General features: G+C 39.1%; 1 pseudogene; it reads right to left on the reverse strand.

Annotated features, from left to right (window-relative positions):
• Positions 1–6,300: 6,300 nt before the first annotated feature.
• On the reverse strand, positions 6,301–7,116 carry LOC101578698 (annotated as a pseudogene).
• Positions 7,117–7,408: the final 292 nt, after the last annotated feature.

Below are 7,408 nucleotides of genomic sequence, written 5' to 3' on the forward strand. Positions count from 1 at the left end.
GAAGGAGAAGAAGAAGGAGAAGAAGAGGGAGAAGAAGAAGGAGAAGAAGAAGGAGAAGAAGGAGAAGAAGAAGGAGAAGAATAAGGAGAAGAAGAAGGAGAAGAAGAAGGAGAAGAAGGAGAAGAAGAAGGAGAAGAATAAGGAGAAGAAGAAGGAGAAGAAGAAGGAGAAGAAGAGGGAGAAGAAGAGGGAGAAGAAGAGGGAGAAGAGGGAGAAGAGGGAGAAGGAGAAGGAGAAGAAGAAGACCAGGCATACAAAAGAGCAGAAAAACACTAACCACAATTAGAAGAAAAATCAACCCAACGATATGTGCCCAGAAGATGACAGAATTATTATTCAAGGACATTTAAAAATCATTATAACTGTACTCTACATGTTTAATATCTGAGAGAAAAATGTATACAGTAAATATCTTGAGGTGTATGATAGATAGATCAATAGATAGATAGAAACATCTATGCTAAGCTGAACATTAATAGCATTAATGTAGATTAGACACTGAAAGAAAAAAGATGTAAAATAAACAAAAGACAAAGGAGGAAGAAGATTAGGAGATGATTTTAAGTAGCTTAATATACATGAAACTAGAGTCTTTGAAAAAGTGAAGATGGAAGAAGGAAAAGAAAAATACAGTTAAGGAAACAATCATATATGTAACTTTTTTACAAGTTTTATGAAACCATAAAGCCACAGATTCATACAGTGGAATACTACACAGATATAAAAAGTAGTGAACTATGTACACACAGTAAAATGAATCTCAAAGTAATTATGCTGAGTGAAAGCTAAATCTGACCCCCTACAAATTAAGAGACTATACAGTACATTATATTTATATATAGTTCTTAAAAGCTATAATCTGATATGTAGTGATAGAAAACAGGTGGGGGTTGCCTTGGGAATCCCTGGGGAATGCAGAAAGTGGGAGCTAGAAACTCTTCAGGGGCATAAGAAGAATTTGGGGAGTAATGGACTAGAGTGAGTTTCACAGGTGAACATAATTTCAAAACTTATAAAATCACAGATTTCAAATAGTGTGTTATATTATGCATCAATTATAACTCAAAACTATTTTTAAAACTGGTAGATAACCATAGGAAAATATTTTGAGCTAATCATTTTTAAAATAACTAAATAAAGACAAAAGAAATAAGGAGAAACAAACTGATCACTTTGTCTTTCCTTTCTCATGTTTGTCACTGGGTCTCCAAATTATAGATGAAGGGAAATTTCTCTGATAGGTATATTCAAATGTATAATATGGCAAAGAAGTGATACAATGTAAATTGTTTTCTGATCCCTTGTGATTAATGGATCTAGGTATTTAGATAAAAATCACAAGTACAGTAGGAACTAGGCCTGATGTGTTTCTTAGTGTTAGAAGATAATATTACTTCATAAATAATTTTAATCTTGAATTTATGTGTCCAACTACTAAATTATAAGAAATACAGAGGACAGGAAAACATGTTAAAGGAAATAATGGAGGTGCAATAGGTGTAATTAGGCCTAAAGTAATTGTTCAGGTTTTTCAATAACTAATAATAAAGATGAAAAGACCAAAGGATCTTGTAGATGAAAAGAAATCAGAATTCAGCTAATTAGAATGCGTACACTTTATTTGGATTCTTTGTGTGTGTGGAACCAGGCATTGAACTCAGACCCTTGCGCTTGCCAAGGAAGTGCTTATTCTACTGAGCCATCTCCCCCGCCCCTGGATTTTTATTTTTAAAAATGTAAAAAGGTGATATAATTGATATGAAAATAAAATCAGTAGTCGGGATAGTAAGTATTAGACGATGCTAGGTAATTGTCATTGACAGTTTTATCTATAAAAATTATGTGCTACTTTTAAGAAGTTCATATATCTTAAAAGTTATATACACAGGCGGTTGTGGATAAAATAGTACGATGCCTGAAGTTCACCTCAAAAGTGTACGCAGCATGGCAGTGGGTGCGTGCACAGCTGAAAGAGTATTCTCCACGAGTTGGTAACTGCTGCACCTGTATGAGGCACACAGTAGTGTTTGTTATAGGATTTTTGTGCCTAGAACGAGAACTTTGAAAATGATTTTTTAAAAAGAATTTTATCTACTTTGGATATTGAGTTTTACTCAGTTTTACAAAGATAGTACATAAAAATAGTAAAAAAATAGAAATAAACAATTACAATTTCTTTACATTGAAATTTAGAAATCTAACCACATGCAACATTGCAGCAGGACAGTCCTATGGTATTTTTTCTTGTCTCTTGTTTTCATTTATTACCTTTTTTTAAAAAATCGAACATTTTCTTGAGAGAGAGTATGCAGCTACTTTCTCTTAGTTCAATGAGAAGAAAGTTTTGAACTAATAGTGTTTGGACAAGATATCATGTCTGCATCTTGTACTATGAATAACTACTACAAAGACAACAATATGCAATGCATTAATTATTGTAACTGTCCTACTAAGCTATTTTGAAACTGTCTCATTGTTGTTTCTTTCTCAATAAAATTAATATAAAAAAGAAAGAAAAGAAGGACATTAAAAAACAAAGATATATATATATATTTTGTTGTTACAGGGTCTCATGGTGCAGCTCGGACTCATACTGATCCTCCTGCTGTCAGCCTCCCCAGCACTGAGAGTACAGGCATGAACCACTGCACCTGGACTCTAGCCAGCTCAACCTGCCCTGGGGGTGGGGCTGGCATAGCATGTGGTGCCAGGATTGAACCGGGGTCCCTGCTCTTGCCTAAGCTTGCCTCAGCAGGCACTTTGGTCCGCTGAGCTATCTTGCCAGCTCCTACAAAGCTAATGTTAATGTGGAATGACATGACAGAGAAAATTGAAGATTAAATAAAAATAAATAAATAAATGACATGCACAACTATCACCACAAGTAGAAAGGACATCTGGATGTGGAGTGAAACCTGCTTGTTTGTACCCTGGGACAGAAATGATGGTATTTGTTCAAACCCAAGGTGAACAAGTCTGACACCGCGAGAAACCACAGACTTCCTTACCCACATAATTGGCAGAAGCCCCTGCTTCAGCAAGGTGCGTGCATCCAGACTCTTGGATGTTTATCACAACCAGATTGAGTTTTTGAGGCTTCACTTATCCCAAGCAGAAGGATGTTTCCTGTTTCTCCCATCACATATGTCACTGAAGATTAGGATTATCTGGCAAGAGCCATGCTCTTAGGTAGTTGTGGGGGAGCTCTTCTCATTGACTTAAGGTCTGTGATGGATGGGTCAGCCTCAGAATAGTATAAGTCACTTTCACATGATTGGGACAAAATGCCTGACACCCACGACTTAGAGGAGGAGAGTTTTATTAGTTCATGGTTTCATTGTGCAGTTGTCTGGCTGTAAGGCAGGAAGGGCACTGAGGAGGGGCATGCAGAGCAAAGTTGTTCAAACCACAGCAGCCAGGAAGCAGAAAGGGAAGGAGGAGCCAGGGACTAGAATGTACACCCGCAGGTCACTCCCCAAGTGGACCACTTCCAGCCAGGCCCCACTTCCTAAAGGTGCATTAAAGTTACTGAACTCATCTGTAGGTAACTCCATTGGCGAGTGCAGCTCTCATGGGCACAGTACCTTTCAAACACATGAGTGGGAGCATTTCAGATGCTAAGAGAACACTAAAGAATGTCCCTTTCCAAGCAATGGAATTCCAGGATTCCATGTTGTGGATTCTGGGCATGTGATACAGCCTCAGAAGCTTGCTCATCCCTAATGCAGCTTTCTGGAATCACTAACCTTCTTGATTAGCTTTGAGCGCAAAATCTTTGCTAAGACACCAGTGGGCACTACAGGCCATTGAGAAACTGTTCTGTGAAGAGTTGTACTCTGAATTTTGCAGTAGTGTAGAGAGGTAGATGAGGCTAAACGATCTTTTTTTTGGGGGGGGGGTCTCTCTCAATGTCCTACTTTAGTCAGAAAAAGGCACTGATAATAAACTCTGAGGTTATATTACTTCACATGAAGAACTGGAAATGCACTCTTATTACTGACAGATAGCAGCCTTAGTATTTTTCTCAACAGTTTTCCAGGTGATTCCATGTTCAGCCAAGGCCTAGGCATCAAAGCCAACATGAAGATCTCTCTGAACAGGGTTTCTTTTCTACTAAATGAAGCATCATGTCGGCAGGACATTAAGCATTATGTTTGCTTACCTTCATGGGGGTAGTGGTGGTGGCCAGGTTGCCTGTCCTCACCAGGTCTTAATTATTTTTATTCCTCTTCTCCCCCACCCCACTCCTTCTATGTCTTAATGCCCTTCCCATTTGCAAAAGATCTATTTCCATTTCCTACTGTCTTTTATTTTGTCTTAATTATTGATAGTTTGGATTTCTCATAAAAGAAAAGTTATGCATTTAAACTTGCATATCTAATTTATTTCCCTTAACATTATGGTCTCAAATTCCACTCATTTTCCTACAAATGAATTAAATTTATCCTTCTTTATGGGAGAATAATATTTCATTGTATATAAATAAATACGTTGGGTTTTTTCCATTAATCTGTTGATACACACACAGGTCACTTCCAAGATTTAGTTATTATGGGTTGTGCTGGTGTAAACATTGGTCTGATGCTTCTCACATATCCACCCACATGGCCACGGAGGCTTGTGGAAGGCAAAGGCAGAGAATGCCGTGTTATAAAGCTTCACATTACTGGAGTGAATGAGATATGGCCCATGTTTTATACTGTGTCCTTTGATCATTTCAGTAAACTAGGGATGTTAAGAAGAAAGGAGGGAGACAGAAGTACAAGCTCACCACAGCAAATTTATTTCAAAGCCAACTCAGGAGAGACTGCCCTAGCACTTCAGAGCAGGTCCTCCCATATAGGTGCTAGGCTCTTTTATAGGGTCAGGGAGGGGGTGTTCAGTGAAACGGGGTTGTGGGCCCTTGCCAAGAAGAGAAAGACCATAAGCGCTAATGTCCGCCCAAGGACAAGGCTTGAGAGCATGAAGGGCATTGTGGCTGCTTTCCATAGTGAGGCTGACAGCGATACGTGGCTCTGAGCGTGCTGACTGGGGAGGTGTTGTTTAGGTTGGGCCCTGTTGAAGCCAAAGGGCCTATGGTTTCACTTTTCTACTCACTTCTGTCTGGTGCTTCCAGCTCTATAATTAACAGGCAGTGGTGACCAGTGTGGACAGTGCACACATGGGAGTTTCCCATGAGATGGGAGTCAAGGGAGATGGGGTCTACTCCCCACTTGGTCATTGCATATCAACTGTCATTGTGTATCAACAGATTAATGGAAAAAAAAACAATGTATTTATTTATACATAATGGAATATTATTCTCCCATAAAGAAGGATAAATTTAATTCATTCATAGGAAAATGAGTGGAATTTGAGACCATAATGTTAAGGGAAAAAAATTAGATGTTAGCTTGTCTGAGTGGGGACCATGACCTTTGTCACCCTCATTTTATTTGCAGCCAATGGTGGTAACTCAAAGCATTCTTGATCTATTTGCAACTTGTTTTCTCTGTTTTGATGTGCGCATGCCCTAGGTTTTATCTCCCTGCTTTAAAGTAATCTCAGTCTCTTAACTTGTCCTTTGGACTTCAGTTTAATTTAGTTCTCAACCTTAGTCCTACCCTAGACTCCACCCTTCAGATTTCCCTAGACTCTGCAACTCACAGAAGCCCAGTTCCATTCCTACTACAACTCAGCCTGCTAGTCTCTACCTAGCCCTGTCTTGTAGCCCTCATCCCATTCCGCTTTCCTGGCTGTTGACAGCCTCCTCTAGTAGCATGGAGAATGGCTTCTCAGCGAAGTCCACCTGCTTGACAACTTGGTGAATTCTTCATTATAGAAAGAATCAATGTTTCATTTATTGAAGACAGCTTATGGCTGCCCCTTTCTTGATCTCAGCTTGGGGGAGGGAGGAAGTTTTCCCAAAGCACTCTGAATCACCTTGATGATAGTAGCTGTCCTTTGTATCTGCTATCAGATAGTTCTTTACTTGTAATCCCATGCTTAATTTTATTTTATTTATTTTCAAAATTTTTTTATTCCATATCAATTTGGTATGCAACAAAAGTATTATATGCTTGAGCCTGTCTCTCAAATAGACTTTTTAAGTTTATCAACCCAACCATCTTCCAGAAGCAAATAAAAATGAAACCAGCCGTATTCCTGACCTGTACATATTAAAATTTTTCCTTTATGAGAAAAAGTATATATGCACAGGTTAGTGGTTCATCTTATGTTGATAAATTTGGTTCATTTTCAGGGACTGCCATTTCTTAACTGTATATGAACCCAACAGATACCTAGCAGGCATTTTCACCCTTATGGATAAAACGTCTCATTCAACTTTTTTCTTGTATTTTTTAGAGGATATTCCATTTGTGAGTTTAAGTTTGGTTGACCCTTTTTAGTCCTTTTGCTCAATATTTTGGACATTTCTATTTTTTTTTCTTTTTGTAGAGTTTTTGAGCTTCTCTCTCTTGTTTTCTCCTCTCAAATTCTTGTTTCTTAGCACCACCCTTAGCTTGTACCTGCTCATTTTCTTCTTGTGCTTTTCGACTGGATGTTTCCTTTTTCTTTTTCTTGGGAACAGTGATGGGACTCATCGTTCTACTGGATAAGGCAGATGATCCTGATCTTCACACGAAGCACCATCAACTCCACATTGTTCTTGAGGCAAAGGCTGGTCAGCCCTTTTTAGTTGTTTCTTGAGTCTTTCTTCTTCAACTAGAGATGTTTCAAGTGATCTGGGTACTGATCTGTGAAATGAGATTCCTGTGATGTTCTAATCTTGTTTTCCTACCACAGCAATTTCTTGTAATTTTGCTGAATCTTCAATTTTCTCCAAAAGGCAAAGCCTCGTCCCTCACTAATGATTCCCGCGAAGGCCTGTGAGTGGTTAGGCCACCAGGTCCTCTGTTTCCCATTCTTATTCTTCAAGCCTACCAAAGAAACCCCTTTCTCTCACATTCCGAAATCTCTAGTTTATCACCTCACTGCTGGGCTCACTGGCACCACCTTGGCTTTGTCCTGTCTTGACCTGGCTCACATTAAACAGCACCAGGCATAGGTTACCAGGGAAACACGCCTGCCACCTTCAAAGGCTACCACCAGCACCTTAACTAGGTCAATATACATTGCTTAAGGCCAATTGAAAGGATAAAGAGAAGTCCTAGCCAGCTGTGTACATATCAATACAAGGAAATAGGGTCAGGGTCAGCCAAAATGAAGACGATTGCTCTTCTATATACACTGATACCTGTGAAATAAGCAACTGCACTGAAGACCGTAATCTGTAATAGTAGTTTCATGCTTGGAGTGCCTGTCATTCTGGTCTTCTGAATACGGGCTGCTTGTCATGACATGCCAGTTGCTGCTGTTCTGTTTCTCGGGTAGATGATTGTTCAAAAAGAAGGGGGTGGTGAATGAA

This window comes from Octodon degus, unplaced genomic scaffold, assembly GCF_000260255.1.
Source record: "Octodon degus isolate 3935 unplaced genomic scaffold, OctDeg1.0 scaffold00116, whole genome shotgun sequence".
NCBI classification, from domain to species: domain Eukaryota; kingdom Metazoa; phylum Chordata; class Mammalia; order Rodentia; family Octodontidae; genus Octodon; species Octodon degus.